The sequence below is a fragment of the Mauremys reevesii genome, linkage group 4 (assembly GCF_016161935.1).
Source record: "Mauremys reevesii isolate NIE-2019 linkage group 4, ASM1616193v1, whole genome shotgun sequence".
Classification (NCBI taxonomy): domain Eukaryota; kingdom Metazoa; phylum Chordata; order Testudines; family Geoemydidae; genus Mauremys; species Mauremys reevesii.
Genome location: NC_052626.1, coordinates 76,874,665 through 76,900,358, shown reverse-complemented (window position 1 = coordinate 76,900,358; position 25,694 = coordinate 76,874,665). Strand labels below are relative to the sequence as shown.

Genomic DNA, 25,694 nt, shown 5'->3' with positions numbered 1-25,694 from the left:
AGGCAAACCCTGGCTTAGTGGGATGGATTACCCCAGGCCCATCACCACCAGAGGGAAGAAACACTAAGGCTGGTGAGAGAACAGTGGTGCCTTTCCACACCACCAAAACTCATTTGAAATCAAGTTTCTAGAGGTATGTAGAGGAAGGTATATTAGTATTAAGCCACCGAGACAGCCAGACCCCACCTCAACATTCTTCCTCCCAAGTTGCAGTGCGCATCAAGACAATGGATGATTTTCTACAGCAAAATAATTTGTATTTGTAATTTGTATTATTTTTATCAATCTATTGAAAATAATTATCTTGTGAGAAATTACCAATTTCCTAAAGCAGACACATTGGTTAGCAAGAGTCCAGAAAAATGAACAGACAAAATGAAGTAGCAGGGATTGCTATTGTATGATGTTGGTTATGGTTATAAGAGCAATAACCCTCTCCCAAAAATGGCCATGACCATGGTTAATGACTGGTTAGTTAGAACACAAATGACTCTCTGCTTTGCCCTGGGACATTAACTTACAATCCAGCCATTAATTCCAGGTAATGTAACAGCCATATTTTAGAGGCTCACTGCTGTAGTAATCTTCTGTCATAAGATGCATGTAATGCTATTAGCTGTATCTGTAATACAAACGCTAGTACATTTGTACTATGAAAAGGTCTTTCTATAGTGCCACCAAATTCACCTCCTTTTTGTCCCATCTTGCACCTGGAGAGACCGTGCTCTGTCCTGGAGTCAATTAGCTACCTTTCACATGTGTGTTTTGTCGTCCTTCATACATTTCTTGTCAATACTGCAACAGCATCTCAGCCAGTTTTTTCAGGGATGCTTGGTGAGGTGTGTGGGAGAGAGAAAGGAAAATCTTTGTGCAATTATTTTTAATGGGGGGGGGGGAGAAGGTATGTTGGGTTGTTAACTAAGGGAGAATGAGAATCTGGCATTGCGTTCAGGAATGTCCCTGTGCACAGCGGGTGTCAGACAATAGCTGAAAAGTAATCTCTCCAAGGGCACAGAGTAAACACAGGATTGAAATTCACAGCCTGCATTCACTGCAGCGCCTCTGTCCTTGAACCCTGCCACTTAACGGTAAAAATGTTAACTGTGGACATCATATCCAGAGGTAAGCACATAACAAGGCTAATCAGTGGCACTCACAGACCTTCATGCCAGGGCACGGTACTGATCTGGAGCTTTCATCATCCACTCTGGATCACAGAAACTAATAGGTTTGGAGAGGTGGGAGAGTCAGCAGTGATGTTCTTTTTCAAGTTAAGTTCCTCTAATGGAATTGATACATATTTAAATGCTTGACAAAAGCAAATAACGAGGACCATCAAAGGCAGCACTTCTGCTGACTTGTAAGAGGTGTGGGCTGAATGCCTCAAGGGAATGAGGGTAAGATAGAGCTTTTCACCATGCAGTCCTAGCCCAGGTGAATAGCATAAAGGAAATACTGTTCATCTGATAAGTTGCTGTGGTCTAAGGGAAATGAACTGGGGACATCAGAACATTTGCTAGTGAAACAGGTAATCCTGGTCACAGAAAATGACAGCACTGAAACGGAGCAGGGAACAGGTTTTTTTAAAAAATATATTCCAATTCCAAATGAGAACAAAAAGTTAAAATATCAAAGTTTTGCAAACAAAAAATCCCCTCCAAAATTATGGATTGGGTCAAACAAAATTGTTTGTCTTTTTTTGTTATAATGTTTGGATGTTTTTCTGAAATATATGTTCCAGGAATTATTTGGGGGAAGTTGTATGACCTGTGCTATACAGGAGGAAATCAGACTAGAAGATCATAATGGTCCATTCTGGCCACAGAATCTATGAGTTTTAACAAAAAAACCACAACATATTAATTACCTTAAATTTCAAAACCAAAACCCCATTTTGATCTTCACAAAACAGAACCTTTTCCTTTTAAAATGTGTCAGAACAAGGCATTTGCCTTCCTTCCCTCCCCCCGCCCCCCCCCCCAAAAACAAAACAAAACACCCACACAGGAAATTTGTCAAAACCAACCATTTTCTAAGTGTTTGATTTGACAAATGGACATTTTCTGATGTCAGATGTCTCTTTAAAAAAATTATTGACCAGCTCTGGCCACCAGACGTCAAAAAAAACATATCTTCACTGGCAGTTACAGTGGGGATGAAAAGGACTGGATGCACATGGAGATTAACTACCACCTTCTGACCTACACAGAGGATCCCCTGTAGACTTGTCAGATGGCGGGGGATGTGGAAGGTAGCTGAGTAGAAGAAAATTGTGCCCAACTCTCTCTCTTTGTACAATTGTATAGGAAACTTTAATTCTCAATGTCCTATCTTTTGAATGCTTGACTTTGCAACCCTAATAAGGTTGTTTTACCGTAGGAAACTACGCTTAAAAAAAAAACACCTAGGGATTTTAGGAAAAAATAAATCAATCAGAAATTCTATCATGTGATATCATATAGATGCCCACATAAGGTCATCAGCAGGGTGGAATCCTTAGATCCACCACACAGACCTCTACCACTTGAACTAAATTGATAGCAATAGTAGATTGCGTGGACCAGAACCAGACAAATTTGCCAATAGCAGAGGAATAGTATCACTCAGGAAGATTGGGTTCCATTCCAGTGGACTCTAGTGAAAACAGACTCTTATGTCCAATCCCCCTGAGTATGACTCCTTCTAACCCATCCTCTAAAACTTGCCCTTGTCCCAGGTTTGTTTCTTCCTCATCCCTGACTTTGTCCCAGTCTTCACTTTTCATGCTTTTAATTCCAGTTCCCAACTCCTTGTTTAGATTGTCCTAGTCTCACCCCTTCAAACTCCTTATCCCAGTATCCCCTTCCAGCATCAGTCTCTTTCCCCAGCCACATCCAGTCCCCCATAACCCTGCAAGCTTCTTGTCCTCAGTCTCCTTGTCCAGCCAGTCCCAGTACGTTCCTTCCTGGGCGATCATCCAGTCTGTCATTCTCCTACACCCTGGCCTCCAGTACCCCTCCATCGCCCATTCATTTTCCCTGTCCCAATACTCTCCCCAGATACATCATCCAATATCAGGGTCTGTCCTCCCACCTCCGGTGTGGGGATCCTTGCCCCAGTCTCCATGTCCAGGCAGTCCCAGTCTCCTCCCTGGTTCATCATATCTCCACCTCCCGTCTACCTACTGGCTCCCACTTCCCTCTCCCCCATTTCTGTACTCATCTCCCAGACCCTGTCTCTTTGCCAAGCCAGTCCCAATGCCTAGTGTCAGAGCTCCCCTTTGGATACTCACCCAGTGGTGTACTGATGCGTTCTTAAGCTTTTGTTGGTGCACACAGACTCTTCTCCCAGGAAAGTTCTTAGACCCTCTTTGAGAAGGAACATCTGCCATTACTGTTATTGATTGAAACATTATACATTCATACAGTAAGAGTCTAATGATTAGACCAATATATAGTTTCTTGAAATCATTATAGTTTTCCCCATCTACATAATGCAAATCTTCTTCCTCATTACCCTCTGGGAAGGAGTAAATAGGCGAAGATCATGCCCCCCCCCGCCCCCCCACACAGTTATGACCCTAGTACTTGTAATTGGGAAGAGAAGCCACAGTAGGGTTGACCCCTTTCAGAATGGGTCGTAACAGTGTGCTTTAGGCAGCTGAGAGGTCTCTGACCCTTGGGGAGTAGAATCTCCCCACTTCCCTCTGAGCTAAGTCCCCTTCTCCTTTCCATCTGCTGAGGAGAGCTGGGCTGCTGCATGCTCCCTCACCCCTCTCAGGTTCAATTACATCTTTACTAACCAACCTGAAGTTAAGACTGAGATGGAAAATTTTCCATCTCCATTTTCCCTGTCTTCCCCAAGCAGTTGATACACTTATCTGGGACTCCAGCAGGTATAACATTGACAGTACTTTTAATTGTCCCTTCTCCCAGTGGGGGCTGGAATCACATCTCCATTTATCTGTGCCTCAGTTTTCCCACATCCACCAGGTATTTTGGTCATGGACAGTTAAAACTGACTTAGTTTCCCCTCCCTTTGACTCTGGCTTATATGAGGTCACATCTGAATTCTTTGGGAAATTATATAACTCGGTTAAACCCACTAATATTTTAAAAAGAAGAAGATCCTCACTATCAGTATCTTAGAACTTTCTTTGGTGCGCATTGCAACGCAAATCATTAAAGTTACTTTATATGCTCTTAAGTAGCATGCTCAATTTCACTCTTTATTAATACTAAGAAGAAAAGCCAGAAGCCTACTGAAAAAAAAATCTTTACTTTCTTGTTGTGTTCACATAAAATAAATATAAGTTCCATTGTAAATTTGTCCAAACCCCTGTTCACTTCAACAACAATGTAAAACAGAAAAAGACTTTCACAAATGGCATCATTAAACCTTCCCCAGGAATAATCATCATCTAAAACATGGCAAACCTGTTTTTTCCAGCTTGCCTTAGTACTAAATTGGGTCTCAGGACATTTACACTGGCAAAGCTGCTATGATTCAAATTTCAATAAAGCTCCAGCTCAGCCTGCCCCTTTTGGTTGGAGGAGGTGGTGGGGTGGGAAAAGAGGAGTGAAATAGCTTAGCAGCAAATAAGGTGGCCACTTCAAAGTCATAAATCCTGCCAAAGCAACCCAGAGAATAATCATCAGTCAAGACTTTAATCATCAGCAAAAGCTAGTTCAGAGAATAAGGAGGGTCCTAAGGGTAATAGCTGTAAAATGAAAGTGTCCACTGAGGCATTTGTTTCATTACAGACAATTGAGCCATTTCTCAGCCTTGTTTATCTTTAGCTTCCCGTTAGACCAGAGAGAGAGAAAAGAGAAATTACTACTATCTTCCTCCAAAGAAAGAAAAACAGAAGTGCCAGAAATGCTACAAAACACTATTTTCTAGTGGTTAATGTGTATTATTTGTATTTTCGCCTGAGTTAAATAGGGGCTTATGTATCTTTCTGACAAATGGGGGCAAACCTGACACACTGCAACGTTATGGGGTTTAATGATTTAACATTTTAAAGCACTTTTGGATCTTCTATGAAAGGCCACATATTAGAGCAGATATACTCTTCATTGGTAGCAGCAATGATGTGAAATGATCTCAAATGACTTGGCACTGTGTGTTTTTCCCCCAGTCTTATTTCTCTCTCTCTCTCCGTTTTCCATTATGCAGCATTGTATTTATTCTTCCTATTATGTTTATAAATGCTGATAGGGAAATTTTCAGTTATTATTTTTGCAGGTTATATGTATATAGCATATATATGTGTAATAGGCATTTATCTTATAGATATAAGGAAATGTTTTACCAGTTTATAAAAGAGGGCATTTTCTGTAAGAGAAGCTTTTAAGATGTTTATCTGTACAGAAAAAAACTTTTTACTTTAAAGAAATAAAAAAGAAAAAAATTAAGAAAAAGGAAAAAAACTAAAGAGAAAGAAACAGAAAAAAAAAGCTGGAAGAGACAAAGAGAAGAAAGCTTATGATATAAGAAGATTGCAGTAGCTTAAATTTTATAAAAAAGACTTAAAAATAAGATTTTTTAAGGAATTGCTAATTATGCGGTTTAATTAAAAATAAATTTAATTAAAATTTTAACAGGCATAGGCTACCTAAAATAAGCTACATGCCTTAAAATGCCTGCCTGTAATGGCTGCTAATTCCTTCACATACGCTATGCCTTAAATTACAATAATTTAGCAAGGAATAGGGGCTTTGGACAATTCCTCAGGCTGGATGATCGACAATTCACCTGACATCCAGGATCCCAGGGACATGGCGGTTCCCTTCCCCCAGGAAACATCTCTAGAGGTATCTGAGGGGTCTCGTCTTCTGATCTGGAGGAGACCAAGGCCCATCGGCCTGAAGGCTGAGGAGGGGGAAGAAGGAGGCCTGATCTGGCTCGCCCGGGCTTGAGTGAAGAGATCTGAACTTTGGTTGGTTGTTGTTTGAGGACTGGTCCCGAGGGCCGTGGTCCGTTGGGCCTCGAGTTGTCCCCCTTGTTTGTTCCGGAGTTGGTAGCTTTGGGGGGCCACTTTTCCGTTGAGGAACTGATAGCCTTTTGGGGGTGGGGAGGGAGGGGCCCAGTAGGTGGAGGGGGACAGGGCAGGGCCAGCCTGCCAGTGTGGAGGTGTGAGGTGGAACGTGCCTGTATGCCCATGTGCCTGAGGTCCTGAGTTGTTGGAAGCCTGGTGCCCTGCTGCTTCCTCAGTGTGGGGATTGTGGCCCCCCCTTGGCCTGGGTGACCCTCTGTTGCTTCCCCCATCCTGTGACCCCCCCTGTCCCCTCTTGCCTCAGGCCCCCATCCAGTCCCCCCTGTTGCCCTTTGAGCAGCTCCTGCCCACTGCCCCTGAGAGAGTCCTCGGTGAGCTTCCCCTCTATAAGCGGAGCCTTCCTTCTCCCCAGGAGGAAGCTGCCTGCCCACCTGCAGCTCAGAGGAGCACCGCAGGGAGACCTCAGCCCGCTGGCTCAGACAGCGGCTGAAGAGAGAGTTCCTGAGCTCCCCGAGCCGCCTCCGCCCAGCTGGTAGAGGCCCGCCGCCGAGCCCTCTTGCTCTGCCCCCCCAGCCTCCCTGCGCACAGGTGTTCCTGCCCGTGAGGGAACCGGGCTTGGCCTGGCCTGCCTCAGGTGTGGGCACACTGAGGTGGGCAATGTGTTGAGATGAGGAGAAGGGCAAGAGTGCAGTACGGTGGAGGTTGGTCTAAGTAGGCTATTGAGTCAAAGCAAAAAGGGGATTATGGTTCATTGGTGTATGGCTAAGAATTATTAAAAAATATGTAATAAAGATATGAAAATATACAAGAGATGAAATGGTCCATTAAAAATGATGGTACCTCAAGGGATGTGTCACTGTGTTGTAAAATTGAATGAAATGCTTGTGTAGTGTTGTGAAGGTTGTGTGGGTTGGAGGTGTTCAGAGGTTTTCTTGTAGTTGGTAGTTGCCAGTGTGACCCCGAAGAGTAGCCCTAGAGAGTAGTAGAGGTGGGAGGTGTTGAGGCCGTAGGGATAGTATGGAGAGCCAGAGCAGCCCAAACCAGCTAGGGGAGGCAGTGCTGCAAGAAATAAGCAGTGAAGTGGAAAAAGCCAATGGTGGGCTAGTAAAATATTTCATAAAATGTGGTGTGGTGAGAAACATGGGGAATGTGTGGTGTTTAGGTGTGTTGGGTGTGTTGTGTGTTTTGTTGTCTGTTATGTTTTATATTTTGTTTTTGTTTATGCCTGTTGTTATATGTGTGCCTAGCTGTTGCCTTGTTTGTAGGGGGGATGCCTGTCAACTGGGTTGTACTTGTCTGCCCCCCTGGGATGCCAGGCATGCTGCCACTGCCATCCCCAAATAGGGACCCATCTCCTGCCGTATATATACCCAAATCCCCTGATAAGTTGCCATGAGTAAACCTGAAAAGAAGAAATAAACAAAGATTAAATAAAAAATTAAAATGGTAAATGTGTTCCTGTGTGTATTCTGTAAGGTCCAAATGGTGTGCAGTGTAATGTGTCTGATCCCAGAGCATCTGACAGGTGACCAGTTTGCTCAGGATAACAGGTGTGAGCAGCTCCTCCCTCTGTGCAGGGAAGGCAGACTGCCCTCTCCTCTTCTGAAGGAACCCTCAGGGGCTGCACCTCCCTGCCATCCCCTTTTGTGCAACCCAGGGCTTGGGGCTGCCTAACTGGCCCAAAACTTAGTTGAACCTGACAAGACTATTTCAGTAGAAAGTGACCTCTGCTCTTAGTGTTTTAGATTTTGTTTTATGTGTCTGTGCTATTCTTGTTTTTTCTTGTCTTATAATATCTTTTAATTCCGACATAGAAATTCTGTTGTAGTGCTGAAATTGTGTTGTGAATAAAAAGTGTTATTAAAAAAATTATAATCAAAAGAAAGATGTGTAATATGTAAATAAATATAAATAAATAAAAAAAATGTAAAAAAAATAAAATATGTTAATAAAAAAAAAAAATAGGGTGAAAAAAAACCTAAACACTAAAAAAAAAAAAAAAAATGCTAAAAAAATAAAAAAAAAACAAAAAAAAAAAAAAGGAAAAAAAAAAAAAATATAAAAAAAAGCAAAAGAAGGATTTTAATAGAAGGAAGTAGAATTAAAAAAAAAAAAAAAAGGAAGGAAAGAGGCAAATAAATCTGTTTAAAATAAAAAATAATAAGAAATATTGTTAATTTAAAATAATTTAAGTAAGGTTAAAAACTGTAAAAAAATTTAACTGTAAGTTGTGTAATTTATTTAACAAAAAATTTAAAATAATTTTGTTTTAAAAAATTTAAATAATTTTTGTGTAAAAAATTAAAAAACAAAACTAGTGTTAATTTAAAATAATTTGTTTAAAATTATTAAAAAATTTTAAAAAAATTTTAAAATTAAAAAAAATTTTAAAAAAAAATAAAATAAAAAATGTTAAAATAAATCAAAAAGTAAGCCAAAATAAAAAAGCCAAATGGATTAAAAAAAAAATAAAAAAAAAAATTTTTTTAAAAAAAAAAAAAAAAAAAAAAAAAAATAAAAATTAATTAAAAAAAAAAAAAAAAAACAAAAAAAAATAATTAAAAAAATTTTAAAAAAAAAAAAAAAAAATAAAATTAAAATATAAAAGTATAAAAATTAATAAATAATAATTATTTAAAAATATAAATTTAAAATATAAAATTATTTAAATTAATTAAATGTTAAAAGTAGTATGTTGTAATGTAAAAAAAAAGTGTAAATAAAAAAAAAAAGAAAAATAAAAAAAAAAAAAAAGTTGTAAAACTTTTGACATACAAAATACAATAAATTATAAAGTATACAGAAACATAGTAACAAATTATAACCTTAAATTTAAAAAGCTATTCAGCTTGCAGGATTTAGGGCCAATAAATTTAAGAAATGCTTTAATTTGGCCTTTAATTTATTGGCCTAACTTTAATTTGCTTTAATTTACATTTTTTGCAATTTATTAAAATGTTTAATTTTTTTATAAAACTTATTAAATTGTTAGGCTTAATATTAATTAATTTTTTGCTTTATAACAGAAATTGAAAAAAATACTCTGCTGGACAGTAAATCTAAAAAACTAGATAAGCTGAAACTGAAACAAACCCTTACCCTTAATCAAACCAAAAACGCTGTCCTGTGTCCCAAACTCAACCCCTGGCCCCTTTCTGCTGATGATCGGTCTCTCCTTCCTTCTGTCGACTGTTCTCCTCCTAATGGCTCTTCTCTGATGATAAATAAACTTCATCGTGAAGGACTTCCTAAAATGTTCTAACCCTTCCTTTGAGCCTTTGAGACTGACTTTGAAAGACACAGCTTTTTCCTTTCCTAAAGACCTGACACACTTCCCCCAAGGACCCAAGCAAGCAAGAAAGTATTGTGCACCACCTCTCCTCACCTGCTTGCCTCTAAAGTGCTAAAGCAGACAAGATCTCGAAGAAGCAAGAACTGAAGCTAGCCAAAACTACCTGAAAAAACCTGAAAAAAAACTGAAAAAAAGCTGAACCTTGCCGGAACTAAAGAAACTAAGCCCTGAATGAGAGATTTGGTCTACCCACCCTGTGCACCCCGCGGATCCTCCTGGCACCTGGGTGCTGCCCAGACCACTCACTGTCCTCAAGTGGCACCACCTCCATCCCTATCACTGGGGTGCGGGGTCTGGGTCCTCACAGCTCCTCAAAGGCCACTCCTGGTCTTGACATACCACTGCTCCCCCCGTTGCTCCAAAGGTCCTCACACTAAAAAAAAATAAAGGTCCTAATATTAAAAAGAAAAAGGAGCCTAAGCCGGACTCCAATCCAAGTCAATAAAATAAAAGACTAAAGACTTTAACGGAAAAGACTTATTAAAGCCCTGACGAGAGAGACTTAAAAGACTGATCCAAAAAAAAAAAAAAAGAGAGAATCAAAGAAAAAGCCGCTATGCCAAAGCTTTGGTTTAAGAATCTTTGGTGGTTTTTTTGTTTTTTTTTGTTTTTTCTTTGCTTTGAATTTTATATGATTTTTTTGTTTTTTTGGTTTCTTAATGTTTTTATGTTTTTTTACCTGTAAATACTTTGATCCCTAAGTTATGTTTACAAATATAAAAAAAACCAACCCAAAACACAAAGACACCCAAACCCCTTAAAAAAAACACCAAAAAAAAAAGAGAAAACAGCGGAAAGGAAAACTGAGAAAAGAAAAAGAAGATGACCATGAAAGGAAGAGAAAGAAAGATATAGAATATTGGGCATGGTAGGGACAGCCATGAAAATATATATAAAAAATAAATATATGAAACTGGCAAAAATGGCTATTGCAAAATATATACAAGCTGCACATATAGGATTTATCCACAAGCTGCACAACTATGTTATTTATCCTCGAAACACTATCCAAAACCTCAAACTTCCTATCCTTTCAAACTCTTTCCTAAAACAAATTCTTCCCCCCCAAACCTAACCCCCCCCCAACCCCAACTTTTCCTTTACAACCCCCCCCCACCTATAGGCAATTTATTTTTCTATTAGCCATTTCTTATTTTTTTTTTTTTTTTCTTCCTTATTTTTTTTTTTTGCGGGTGTTTACTAATTTTTTTCCTTTGGGTGACTGTAATACCTATTAATTTTTATGTTACTACTATTATAATTTAACATTCACTTTATTAACCTCCTTTATTCCTTGTGAAATCCATACAACACACACTGTTTTATGCAACAGTGGTCAAATACTTAATACCCTTAATACCCATGTTTCCTAATACCCTGTGTCACAATAGGTGTTGTAACATGTGAAACCACCTTTCATGTTCCTGTTTTGAAAAAGAAAATTTTCTTGCAAAAGAAACTTTCCCTCTCTGAAAAAAAATAAATAAACACTCCTCTTTACTAAAATATTATATCTAAATTTGTACACCACTACCCATATCCTGTTGTAGTACACCACCAACTACCATCCCCTTGAAAGTTGGAAACTATTGATCCTGAACTATTTAGGGACTATACTTTATTTAATATTTTATTAGATTAGGTTTATATGCCTTTGTTTACCATTTTTTAATTATTTCCATTTCATTTCCACTAGTATACCATTACCCCTTTTTCCATCCAATTCGCCAAAAAGGAGGATATTCTCCTAAGGTTTGGGAAGAAGGATCTAGGAGTTGGGGAAGGGGCTAGCTAGTCTATAAGACCTATCATGTGAAAATAGATTGGGACAATTGAAAAAATAGCAGGTTTTTATTCACAAACACACAGGTACTGGGGTCAGCAGGATTTGGGACAATTTTTAATCTCAGCATTGGGTTTCCACCCTCGACATCATCCACAGGGCATGATCATGTTGACTGATGATCCGGAGGAAGCTTGAAGAAGGACGTGCATGTGCAGAGGCACCAAGATGCAGAGAATGTACAATCCAATTAAAAAGCATTCAAAAAGACTACAAAAAGAAATCAACTGCAAAATTCTGCCACACCAACTTCACCAAACTTGGCCTAAACTTGCACTGGAAACACTGGCCAGATGCTCAACATGGATGGAGATTCATAACATGGGCTTATGGCTGCTGGAAAGCTTCCTCCTGTATGGGCAGGCCCCCCCGCCTTCGCCCTCTCCCTCGCATCTTTGGGGGCTGTTTGTGGGGGGGAATCCACCGTGTGGTGATGGACCGAGGGGACCCACCACCCCCCGGTTTTTGTTGCCATCTCGGCCACGGCAATAAGACCCTGGATTTGGATAGGAATAATTGGTGGACTGGATGGCCTTTGGACTTTATGCCCTTATGTGTGCCCTGTATATTAGCCCTGGAGATTACTATACATTACTATAATATATATATTTATGTTGGAAGTAACTAATCTATGTCTCCAGCCATCCCAGCAAGCCAAGCCAATAGCATAATAGTTAACTCATAATAGTTAACTCATTTCACTTTAATTTATCAATTTTTAATTTAATTACTGACAATTTATTATTTGCAAAAAATTTAAAAAAAAAAACTTCTTTTTTAATTTATTTATTTTCTTTGCCTAGTATATAACTTCCTATTAATTATTTTATTCTCTTTTGTTTTCATCTCTTCAAAACAAATTTCTTTCTCAACATTCAATTAACATTCACAAAACATACAAAACTACAAACTGCAAAAACATGCCAAACCAACAAAAAACACCTTTCAAACAAACTCACAGACACACTGTTCTCTTACAGACTTTCATGTTTTACTCAAATTTACTTATATTTTTTTTTCTATTTTGGTTTTATGGATTGTTGTTTTGTTGTTTTTTTTTTTTTTTTTGTTTTTTTGTTTGTTTTTTTTTTTTTTTTTTTTTTGTTTTTAACCCCTCTCCATGTTGACTCTCAGAAGTAGAAGAGTAGACCTTGCCCCCCCTTGCCCCTACCTCCCCGCCCTGCCTCGCCTTTTTAACTGAATAAATTTTTAATTGAAGGAAATTATTTTTTTTATATTAACCTATTGATTCAGGACCTAATCTCATTCAGGAATAACTAATAAATATAGGCAATAAAAAATTGGAAAGGAAAAAAAAGGCATCAAAAAAGGAGGAATGAGCCTAAATTTGCCCCTTGGTTATTATTTTTATTGTTATTAGGCCCAATTATATAAGGCCTAGTTATACTGTTATATATATAAATTTGTTATTTCTGCTTTTTTTATGTTTTTTTGTTCTGATACAGAGTTTATCTAGGAGAAGGAAAGGAAGGAAAAGAAAAAGGAAAAGAAATAGTTGTTTTGCTTTTTGCTTTTTTTTTTGAATTTTTTAGTTTGCATAAGAAATAAGAGAGAGGAAGGGTCTTAAGACAAAAAAAACCAACCAAAAAACAAAAAAAAAAAAAAGAAAAAAAAATATAAAATAAGGATTTGCAGTAGCTGCTTATGTTATAAGTGTATAATCCAAATAAAATAAATAAGAAAAGAAAAATTTAATTTTTTTTTTTTATAAACGTGATAAATAAAAAACAAACAGAGGGAGCTTAACCCTTATAGGGGAATACGCTACCTCTCTCCCTGCATGCATGCTTGTACTCTAATAAAGTGCCTCAGGCTGCCTGATTCTAAATTCAAAGGTGTGGTCAATTTTTCCACAACATATGCAACAAATTTATACTTTTAAAACACTCCCCTAACCATCAGTGGGGTTTGAGCCTGGGACCTTTAGCACTAAAAGTAGAAACTTCTACTTGAGACTACAGAGTAATGCCTCTAGATAGCAGCTGCAGTAAACACTTTTCTAATGCAGACGAGCCACAAAAGGGAGTTGTGTTACAGGAACAATCATTTATTTCAGTGGGGTATTTACCATTTTTCACCATGAGCACTCAGCTAGGCCTGTGAAACGTTTACACCTTGACCAAACTTATGAATTCTTGTGAAAGTTGCTATAGTTTATTATTACTTAAATGCTGACAGTGTGCTCAGCTTTGGACATAAAGATATAGTGCGTGCACAGATATGGTCTACACGGCGGACAACATACTGCCAGATCCAGTGGATGTATTTAAAAGGGGGTGGTGATGGTCTGGAGTTGATAACAAGTGATCATTTGCATGTCCCATCTTAACCTGCAGAACTACTAGTCATCAAACTTAGGTTTTTACCATGTCAAAGAATAAACAGATGCTTTTACTCACAGAAATTCAAAGGAAAACAAAAGTAAAGTCTTCAGGAGACATCAGACAATACACAACCCCTATTTAACAATCTGAAGTGGACCTAACACAAAATGGCTGCTTTTTCTGCAAACCACAGAATCTTTACAGAAGGTATAATAGAAACATATCTATTGGTATCACAAAAATTGTGTAGCCCTCAGGGACATGACAGTAGAATTATTCTGTTTTATCCAAGCATGATGACAGGAGGAAATAGAAGCAGCAGTTTCTCTTTCTTTTATTGAAAAGCCATAATCTGCCCTGGCCAGGAGATGGACTGGTTGATCAACTAGGTGTTGTGTTATGCTCTTGTGATTCCAAACAATGCTTCTGGCATACTCAAGTAACTCAGGTTTCAGAGTAGCAGCCGTGTTAGTCTGTATCCACAAAAAAAACAGGAGTACTTGTGGCACCTTAAAGACTAACAAATTTATTTAAGCATGAGCTTTCGTGAGCTACAGCTCACTTCTTTGGATGCACAGAATGGAACACACAGACAGGGGATATTTATACATACAGAGAACATGAAAAGGTGGAAGTAACTCAGAAGTAGTTGTTTTGTAAAGCCTCTGCTCAATCCAGTAGAATATGATCGTAAGATTTGTAACTTTTCAGTCATTGCTAGTACATCATTAAGTTCTGTAACCTTTTGCAAACTTTGTAACTTTAGTTATTGTTAGCATAGGCTTTTTAAGTTTTGTAACTTTTGCAAGCTTTGTAACCCTTTCAGTTACCACTTGTATAAACCTCCAAGCTTTGTGATATTCCATCATGCAATCAGAGAAAGTGTGAACAAGGGAGTGTATGTGGGACCGGGTGGAGAGGAACTGAAAGGAGAAAAAGAGCCCTGAGACAGGAAACAGTTGTGTCTGATGTAATCTGCCTTGAGAAGGCAATCATGGGGTGCTGTAAAGAAAAGAAGAACCTGGTATGCATGAAAGGAACAAGGGCTGGAAATGCTTCTCAGTGACCGACACAGAAGGGAAACTCAGTGTACGTGACAGGAGCTGCCCAGTTCCAAAAAGGAAGAAGGCATGCACATAAGGCTGCCGCTTCTTGACCTGTTTGCTGGCCCAGATCCGTGACCGCAGGTGGACACACCAGATCTACTATGCCTCGGCTTCTCGGCTTCCTCTGCCGTCTCCGGTAACTCTCCGCCTGTGTGGGTGCATGAGTTCATGAATAAGCTCCATCCCTTTTCAGTTTGATCCAATAGTGGCATTTAATAAAACCAATGTAAGTGTAATCCTGAATAGGTTTCTAGGGAAACAGAGGTAACAGTAGTTACTGTGTCATTTCACAGGAATACAGAGCTAAATACATACTTTCCATCCAGATTGGATCAGATTAAGGGGAAAACACAAAAAAACCTCCCCATGACAGGGAAAGTCGAGTGAGTCTCTCGCTCTGTAAGAGCCTCAAATCTCAACATATCTCACAGGACTGCTTCTCTACCACCTATCCCTCCTTCTTCTCCTCTCCCATGCACAGCAGGCAAGCAACTTATATTTAAAAATGAAGTAAAAACACAATCACAGCTACATACACCACAAAGATGGAGGAAAGGAAACAACGTTTTGGACATACAGCCATATTAGATTAAGACAAGGGTTTGGAGTAAAGGTGAAAGTTTGGGTATGGATCTGATAGCAGGTAATCTCACAACAACCATAATTTTCATCAGATTTTGACACAAAGTGGTGGAAATTGATAAAGGCCAACCACTCTCAAATAGCAAAAAGATCTGGCAAAATTTCAGAAGTGCCCAAATTAGAATCAGAATATCACCCTCATTTTGGCACAAAGACTGTAAACAATGGCTTCTGACACAAAGATTTGAGAAACTCCCCCTGAAATTCAAAAGGGACTCAGATGGGAAGTTATTATCCTGGCCCATCTCTTCTAAACGTGCAATATCAAACAGCCACTTGGAAGGGAGTGTTTTATAACAAAACATTTCCCTTTTCTCCAGCAGTGTTTCAGAATAAAATCTTGGATGATCTTCCCATCTGTTCGCCAAATTGAGGATTTCCTTGTTTAAAAATGTACCTCTTCCTACTCTCTACTGGGAAAACTGTTCATAGTTGGAAATAAATCCTGAGGGCTACACAATCCTTTCTTGGCAATGCTAATTTGTTTGTCTCTCCCTCCTTTACCCCCCCCCCCCGGTGTTTGTCTTCGATTTGGAAGACTTAGTACCTGATTAATGCATATTGTAAAGCACCTAAACCAGTTCAGCCCATCAGATCACTCAATTGGCTAAACGTTCTAACAGCCCTTTTCCACAAAGGAATGTAACCTCAAGCAATGAAGCAACTACACATCATTCCATTTCACCTGTTAGTTGAGATTTTATTTAAGGGGTTGCACTTTCCTTGCCAGCTGATTGCATGCATAGGTAAAAGAGAACTTTACTGTAAATTAGAGAAAGGCCTGACCCAAAGCTCCTCATCTGAACTTTGGAGCTGGCTTTTATCCATATGATGAGCCAAGTCAAACCAAACTCAGATCTACACCACTTCTTGAACAGAGGAAATTTTGATCTGGTTTTTAGACTGTATTCCCTGCTCCATTGGGATCACATATTTATAAGGATTTGGGAAGTCCTTAGCAAATTGTGGGCAATTTAAAGAACTAATAATCATAATTTAGGCCAAACTCAAAACACAAATGTTCAAAATAAAGGCCAAATAGAAAGAAACATCAATACATTAGCACCATGTGATAGACCATCTGAAGAAAACTCTCTGAGTAACATACTTCTACTTTAAGAAGAAGACATTCCTAGGGCTTGAAATGGCAAATTTTGTAGCTTCTATAGGACCTACACAGAACTTGCTTTCCAAAGAGTAGGACTACATGGAAAAAGTTCCTTTTAAATTTGGACTTGTACATAGCCAATGGTTATGTAAGAAAGTCAATAACTGTGCACAGGTAACTATAAGCATGTCCACCTCTGCAATAATTTGATGGGATAGCTCCCATGAGCCCTATTCTCTAGGCATCTTGGGAACCTAGGCAGACACATTTTATGGATATCATAATCCAGTGCTGTGGCTGGATTATTTGTTTACAGTGCCATACTTTGTGCTTTATACACATCTAATAAGTCCCTATGCCCAGGAGTTTGTCTATACAGAATTCCAGGAAAAACAAACACGTGGGAGTACAGGAAAGAAGGAAAAATCACAGCAACCAAAAGGAAGGAAGCCCACCTATAGGGCAGCTTTATTTTGACAGGAAAACAAATCAGTGGCTGTTTCATATCTTGATTTTTATGGGTTTTTTTTTTGTTTGCATGGCCAAGGCCAAGAGAAGCAGTAGAGTGCCCTGACATAGAGATTGGTAATAGGAAGCCAGCCAAACAATGGGAGTTTTGAGGCAGGGTTTGAAGGAAAAAATAAAATGTTCCATCGTGTAGGGAAGCAAGGAGGCTGCTTCAGGCAAAGAAGGTGGTGTGAATAATTCATGGTGTCATTATGTGGGATAAGAAAAAATGGGATGACAACAGATCCATGTATCACACCATCGTATGTTCTGGGGATTGGGTGGAGTGACTTGCTTGTCTGATCTAGTTCTTAGTGAGAGAAATTCTCCACCACCTAGGAGGTAGCGGAGCACTGACAAATAGCATTTCTTAGGCACATGGATTGGCAGTGTCAGCAGACAGACCTAGTACTGTACAAACCCCTGGAGAATGAACTCCCTTGTCATGCCTAGAGGGGTCTTCCCTCTTGCCCCCCAGGTTAAGGGTTATCATTCGGGAAATGTTTTGTCCTCTTTTATGTATCCTGTGAGCAGAGAGCTGGAGTTTCCATAGCTGTCAATTTAGATAGTACACACACGAACACAGATAGCGTGGCAATGTGATTATATAACTAAACAACACATTTTCAAGCAAAGAGAATGTGAAGCTCTACAGGAGAAATTCACACCAGAGCTAAAGGCCTAGACAAATGCCTGCCCATCATTTCAGTTTTTAGCACCATAACCTGGTCTCCAGGAAGTCAATGGGAGCAGTAAAACTGGGGAATAAGATGACCCAGTGGTTCAATTCCCTGCTTTGCTACAGATTTCCAGTGTGACCATGGGCACGCAATGTTGTGATATGCAAAGTCTTCCCTACCTCAGAGTGGAGTTGTGAGGTTAAATACACTGAAGATTGGGAGGTGCTCAGTTACTGTAGTAATGAAGGGCATGTAAGCATCTAAAATAGACAGTCTTTGACAGGACCTGGCTTTGAATCCACATGAAGGGCTTATGTAGCATTTATGAGTGGACCAATCTTTAGTGTAGCAAACTTCATTTGCTAAAAGTTTATTTATCCATGTCCTTCTTGTCCCTCCACCCTCCTTGCAAAAAATCTGTTTCAACAGCAAAACTCTCTCATGCATACTCAGAAGCAGGAGGAAAAAAATCCTTCTGAAGGTCACATTCTCAAGATTGTGCGAATTGGGTTTATCTGAACCCCAGCAAGCGAGACAAGAAAAACCAAACCAAACAAAAAAAAGTCTGCACAAGACTTCCCTTTCTTCAACTAATGCAAAAGCCATCTAATAAATATGAATAAGGTTATTTATATTTATTTCACTGCTGCTGCTGGAAAAGATGACAGACTAATCGTGTCTGCCTAAAACTGGGTTGTAAGTTTACATTACACTGCGTGTGTTCTGTCATTATTGCACTGTGTGGTAGGATAATGGCTTTGACTACACTGTGCCACAGGAAGAGTTGCCTCTGAGAGTCACTTAGGAATCAACAGAAGATTAATCTGCATTTTTTATTATTTATAGTGCATATAACTCAACATGATTATTATTCAGTGAGAGAAATTGTAACTTGCATATTTCCCTGCCATTGCTCTTCAGCACCATTCTGATCCAGGAGCATGTGGTAACAGATCAGTGCAGCAAGCTGCTTGCTTCAAGAATATAGCACATCGGTGCTTTAAGAAGGCATTAAGAGTTAAGGGATATTCACAAATACAATTACGGCCCATGCTCCCTATTAACAGCTGTGCTAGAGATTCCTCCTCAGGCCCCATTGTGTAGCTTCCCAGAGTTCGGCCTGGAGGGCTGTGTAAAATTAGTTCTGACATGCTGACTGGATCAGTCATCATCATACTAGGCTCCATCTGAAGGATAAAGTACCAGATGTAAGGAGTCAAATGTTCACTTGTCTTTGGAAAGAGGAAATGGTCCTTAAGGGAGTGGGGTCCTTAAGGGAATGCTCTGAGAGTAGAATTCAGACCAGTGAGAGGTTGGGTCACTCTTGTCCTGTAACCTTGAATGCCTCAAACTGCTCTGGTGCAGTAGCTCAACAGGTAAGGGGCAGATCCATTTGCAGCAGCCCTGGTTCAGCAACTCTGACTGTAGCAGCCTGCTTGTTACACCACACACATACCCTGGTCTCCACCTGCCTTGGTTACTGCTAGCCAAGTGACTCCAGCACACCCTCAGTCCCAGATTTCTCCAAGACCTTCTGCCCTGAAATATTCAGCCCTCTTCTGGGACATTCAGAGGACTAATAAGGTGCTTTTGCTCCTTTAAGGGACCAACAGACGGCAGCTTGTTGCTTTACCTAGAGTTAATCACTTCATGTCAAACACAGCACTGGGTTGATTTAGAATAAAAGTAAACCAAGTTTATTTAATGAGATCCTGACTGATCCACTAGTCAGGATCTCCCATGAAGTACAAACTACTTGGTTCCTTTGTGTTTCTGGTGAAAACTTGGAGTTCCTTGCCCCTCTTTTAATAGTCCCATGAGAACTTTTGTAATGTATACTTCTCAAGGCCAAGTGCCTTTACTCACAACAGGGGCACCATGCAATCTGATGGAGTTTCTTCCATTCTGGTGCTTTCTACAATGCAAATTTGTTTGTCCCTGCAGCCTCCAGTGTGTCAGTGAATGGCCACTTGACTGACTGCACTTGCATAGAGGCAGACAGACAATTGGCATTGGCTTTTCCTTTGTCTGGAAAAACCTGTTTACCCACTCCCAAGACTTGCCTGGTTCAAACACATTTCAGTATCATAATTTCACATGTAATGTTAATACATGCATTTATAATATATTAATAACCAGCATGTTAGCTTTCATAGAAAACAAGGCATATTGTGTACAAATATTATTGCAGTACTCTGTGGCGTGTAAATATAGGGGTGCCTAGGTTCACAGGAGTCCACCTCCCCACACTCCTCTCACAATCTCTAAGAAACTTCTTTTTTCTCAGCGGTCTTGCTTTTGGCATCATTATAACAACTGGAAAGCAAGTCATGCCTCTTAGTCCATAATCAGGGAAATATATCCTAAATCAATTGTTCTCAAAGCCAGTCTGCCACTTGTTCAGAGAAAAACTGGCCTGGCCTGCCAGGGGCTGTTTACCTGCCGTGTCTGCACGTTCAGCCGATCGCACCTCCCATTGGCCGCGGTTTGCCGCTCCAGGCCAATAAGGGCTGTGGGAAGCAGCACGGGCCGAGTGAAGTGCTGGCCGCCGCTTCCCACCACCCCCATTGGCCTAGAGCAGTGAACCGCTGCCAGTGGGAGCCGTGATCGGCTGAACCTGCAGATGCGGCAGGCAAACAAACCAGCCCAGCCTGCCAGCGGGTTTCCCTGAACAAGCGGCAGACCAGCTTTGAGAACCACTGTCCTAAATGACTGTTCCATAAAATAACTTCTGTTTTATTTATTTATTTGAGGGAAAGTCATGGAACAAGGCCTTCAGTACTTCCAACTTTAGAAGTACAGTTACCACTGCTTCATGCCAAATGGTCATGAGATGAAGGGGAAACAGTTTGTAAAGCTCTGTGGGCTGCTGACAGTTTAGAGCAGCTGTGGAGTTCAATGGAAACTACCAGTGTTAAAGGTCTATATTTTTTCCTCCCAGTGTAAAAGCTAACATCCTAAAGGGGGCAGGAAAATAATATAATTCTACAAAATTAAACTGTTTACTTCCCTCCTACCCCCTCCCTGCACACACTATTAATTTTCAAGTTAGGCCAAAGACTCAGTTCAAAAAAAAAATCTGCCATCTTATTATGGCCAGGGCAATTCATCATCCAACAAAGTGCCTTGAAAATACAACAGTATCGTAAAAGAGGCATGCACGATATATCTCAAGCTTATAAAATAAGGAGCTTCTTCAGTGTTGCTCACAAATCCTCTTGTTCTGCTTTTTTTCTTTTAACATTGTCTCAAATCAAAGATGCAGGTGAAGGGGGAGTGGGGCGGGGGTCTAGCACCCAGTCATTTGCATGAAATACATTAGTGCTTTAGGTGCATTCACCAGCTGACCAATTAAAACCCACTCCACTGTAGTGATTAAACCTACACTACATAGAGTAGAATTTATGAAATTGAAGCCACCCCTACCATCTCAAACCACTGATCAGGCCTGACAAGAGAACAAACTTCCTCCTAGCTACTTTCCTCTTCTGTAATTTCTTGAGAGTAAATTTTAAATCAATCTGACTCTTCCTGCAGTTCTTGTCTCCCCAGATATTCACCTTACCAAACACTTCCCCTAAGTGTGTTCCCACCTGAATCATACCTAGCAGCCGGAAGGCAAGTGAGCTGGGATTGAATATCCAAGAGGTCAAGGAGGGTTTCTAGCAGTAGAGATACAACGCAAGTTGGAGCTCCCTTCTTCCAAAACACAGCTGCTATTGTGCCCTTCCTTGCCTGCCAGTCAGACCATGTTACTTTTCTCTCCTTGAGTCCATGCACTGGTTTATCCTCATCCATATCAAGCTCAAACTTCTTATCCTCACCTTCAAATCTCTGCATATCCCTGCCTTGGCCTACATCTCAGATCTCTACTCCTAATATGTTTGCCCTCCCTCTCCCACACTCCTTCACTCTCACAGTAATGAGAACCCTCCATCTCCATCCCCATCCCCCACACACCTCTATTATTTCTTCTATGCCACCTTCCTGTAGAAAACACCCTCCCCAGCTCAGGCTATAAAGCACCAGCCTCCTCCTCATTCAATTCCTTCCTGAAGCCACCCACTTATTTGATTCCATCTACAGACACTAACCGTGGCCAATTGCCCTCTCCATCCCAACATTTTTTAAGATTTAAAATAAAGTTGTCATGTTCCTCAGACTTTTTAATGGTACTGGTCTCATCTTTTTATAGTTTTGAGGCTGTAAGCTCCTCCGGATAGGATCATATGCTGTATAATGCATGTACAGTACCAAACACCTGAGTGTTTAGCAAGGAAGAAAGATCCCTGCCTCAGCCTGCCTCCAAGATGCTGTAAATCCTCCATGACCCCAAGGTTAGCACATTTTGCCTTACCAGCAACCCAAACCCCTATGGAGAAAAAAAAAAAAGGTCTAGAATCCAATTGTCATCCACCCTGGAAACGGCTCAGTGCCCTAAGGAGTAAGATGGAATTCACCATGTTGCAGAGGGCCAGCAAAAGGTCTGTACAGCATTAATTAAATTCCACTTAAATCATCAAAACAGAACATAATGGAACTAAAGTGTTTCATATGCCCCATGGTGGCCCCTTGCACAAGGGCAAATGTTACACTAAAAGCATAAGGGTTTTGAAAGGCTGTTATATTTGATACTGCTGTCATCAAAACCCCAATCCCAGGATCATAAAATGTTTGTTTAAACACTTCATTTAAATGGTTTCCTTAAAAGTGTGAAGAGGATAGTGACAATCAAAATTATCTTTATCTCCCAAAATGATACATCGTTATGGCATTAGAAACACACATCACTATTTTCCCTTTATAAAACGGACACCATTAGCAAACCTTAAACAGTGTCTTTCATTTATCTGATATCATCCAGTTTAACTGTAGATTTTATGCAGGTTACAAGCCACTTCCTGGAAATTATTTCAATCAGCCACAATCAATAAAGAATAAAGTTAATGCTTTCTTCAAACCAACACCCCCCCCCCCCCAAAAAAAATAAAGTGGCACTGTTGCTCTGCACCAGACCAGGCTTTTGCATTTTCATTTCCTTAATGTCAGAATAATGAGCAGCATTGATCATGCAATTTAAGGAGGGGAAATATATATAACTTCAGAAAGGAAAGCAATAGCTACAGACATTCTGCTAGAGAAAGAAGACAGAAATATTCAGGGCCTGTTGGCTTTGGGATTTAAGTTCCCCTCAAACAACCTTGTCAAGAAGAATCATAAGATTCTAAATCTTAGCTGGAAACCTATGTGTATGAGATATGATGAATCACTGTGTATGAATAATAGGATATGTAAGGTGTGTGCTGCATATTAGTAGGAGTGAGAGAGAACATGCATGGAAGAGAAAATAGCATTTATGTAATCCTCTCTCCTTAATGCTTTGTCTCCTCCTTCCATTTACTTTTTTTCCCCCTATGTCAACAGCTTTGCTTTTCAGTTTCATAGGCATTAAGTCCAGAGAGATCACTTTCATTATCCAGTCTACACAACATAGGCCATAGAATTTCACCCAGTGATTCTTGCATCAAGCCTGACAATTTCTGGTTGAGCTACAGCATATCTTTTAAAAAAAGATATCCAATCTCAATTTAAAGACTTCGAGTGATGGAGAAGCTCCTATATCCTTCAGTAAATTGTTCCAATGGTTAATTACACTCACTATGAAAATCTGTTGTTTTAAGTCTGAGATTGTTTAGTTTCAACTTTCAGCCACTAAATATTGTTGTGCCTTAATCTGGAAATCTTCTCCTTGTGTAGGTACATCTAGACCATGATCAAGTCACCTTTTAACCTTCTCTTCAATAAACTAAACAGATTGACCTCACTTTAAGGAAGGTTTTCTAGTGTTCAGATCATTCTTGTGGCTCTTCTCTGAACCTTATCTAAATTTTTCCTATCTCCTTTTTGAAAGTCTGATGAGAAATTGGAGAGGATTCAGAGAACAACCACAAGAATGATTTGAGGACTAGAGATCATGTTTCTTGAGTCTCTCACTGGAAGGCAAAACTGCCCTCCCATTTACCAAGAAACCTCTCATTCTTCCCCACCCCCCAGTGTGGATCTTACCCTATATTGTTGTGTGTTCCCAATAGTGCATTGTTATTTGTGTATTATAAATAAATAAAAATAAAAACAAAAACTCAAAAAACACAGCCACCTCTGGGATTGAGGGCTGCAAGAGCTGCAACATAATGATTCTACACAGCAGTGTGGAAAGTACAAAATTCTAGTCAAAGGGACAAATTCTTACTTTTATAGAAAGCATCAGTGGATTTGTAATATTGATGCATAACAAATGTGAGGTCTCCTTTGAAAAAAAGACATTTACACAGCAACCCACATGATTGTCTGCCTTGGAAAGATGAACAGCTAATTAAGCTGATGGTGTATTACTTTAGAAGGTTTACTCACAGGCTAGGTGTGTTGTATCAGTCTTTTAGATTCAAGCACCCCTTGTAAAGCACAACTCCAAGCCTGCGGTGGTTTGCCCCTTGTCCAAACTCATCCCTATAGCCACATCCTTTACTCCTTCTACAGTAATAGAATCAAACAGTCCAGTGACCTTGTGTCAGCATTTCAGCCTCACTTTGAGCTCAAACAGCCATTGTGCAAGGAGAGCTTTTCATTCCCTTCCTTGATCATAAATTGTGGAAAGCCAGACCCTCCATCTGCTCTGAATCCCAACCTTCTATTAAGCAACTAAGATCTTCTCCCTCAGACTCACAGCTGCTTCCTTGGGATATTTCCTACCTTTATCTGCTTCAAAGAGCAGCTGATTCCAATGTTTTGTCCTTAGAGGTTTGGTTTCTTGCACTGCTTTCTTCCAGTTTGCAGTCACTGCTAAGGGCTCCTCAAGTTAACTGGCAATAGCTCCTCTCTGCCTGAGCTGCAACCTTTGGCTCCAGCTGTTGCTGGTTAAATAATTAGCTGCAGGTGGGTCAGTAGCTGCTTTGTCCATTAACCCCATTGTGACTCTTGCAGCACAGGTCTATACACTTCATCACCGTTTACCCACAAAAATGTGAGAAAGTAACATGATGGAGAACGAAGTGAGTGTGAGAGCTGATAATGGGTCACTATCTAGACACATAGGTCATCTTGTTGGATGGTATTGCATGAGTTCCATTAAAAGGAGCACAGGCTTCATTGTCCAACTTGGCTGCCTTGCCAGAAACACTGTTTGTTCTGTTGGAAAGGACAACACTGGGATTTGCCCACTGAAAAACATATCAGCTGAGATAAAAATGCTAGAGCTAATATCTAGGAAAAAATAGAATATGATCAGTGTTGCTTGTTTTGGGACTATATTAATCTCAGGCTGGAACCTCTTTCCCACAAGAGGCCTGATGTGAGAGTAATAACTTTTGCACACAAACAATTTCTCTCTACTTAGTTAGCAGCAGCTATTACACACATTTCTAGAATGCTCTGTAGTTTCCCCTCTTGGATTTGGAAAGTTTTAAAAAAGAACTGCAAAGTATTGCATAAGATGTCATCACCCTAACGTAGGTAAATTCCCCTTACTGCTTCCTCTTATTTTATCAGTGAGTGTGGGTAGAACATCATCAGGCTCAAGAAAAGTGTGTGTGTGGGGGGGGAATCTAAACACACATTATGATCCTATTAGTTTTAGAAGTTCCAGAAACGTTATGTTGTCCTATTATACTGAAGCTATTGCCTATCATACTATGCACCCCATTGGTTTGTTTTATCCAAATGTACTGGTGTCTTATAGTTATAAAAAGGTCTCTGCCTCAAAGAGCTTCTAATCTATGTTTCCACTATGCATACCACATTTAGGACTTCGGTTCATGGGGTTCCTATATGTTCATGGAATTCAAATAATATTCTAGCAACACCGAGGGGTGCATCACCAGAGCTAGTCATTAGCAGACCTGGGCAATTAAAGCAAATTTAAAAAACAAAACAAAACAAACAAAAAACCCAATACTTTTTGTTCAAATCCCCTTTGGTTTTGTTTCCATTCTATATTCTGTTAAATGAGCTTACGGTCAAGAACATTTGTGAAAACAGTGTATTTTAGGCATATTTTATTTTATTAGTTATGTGCTTTCAGCTTCAGATCTGAGAAGCAAAAAAGTAATGTTTTATACCTGAGCAAAATTAGGCCCTG

General features: G+C 39.7%; 1 long non-coding RNA gene across 7 annotated transcripts in view; it reads right to left on the bottom strand.

Moving 5' to 3' along the window:
- Window positions 1-24,239, bottom strand: part of LOC120403018 — a 94,016-nt gene extending 69,777 nt beyond the window's left edge. For 2 of the 7 annotated variants that reach the window (XR_005597424.1, XR_005597421.1), the window contains exon 1: window positions 23,972-24,239. This is a non-coding gene — a long non-coding RNA (uncharacterized LOC120403018). Of the gene's footprint in view, window positions 1-3,271; window positions 3,373-13,057; window positions 13,991-14,674; window positions 14,772-23,971 lie in introns of those variants that run through there. The other 5 variants (XR_005597419.1, XR_005597418.1, XR_005597420.1 and 2 more) reach the window with 5 other exon arrangements.
- Window positions 24,240-25,694: the final 1,455 nt, after the last annotated feature.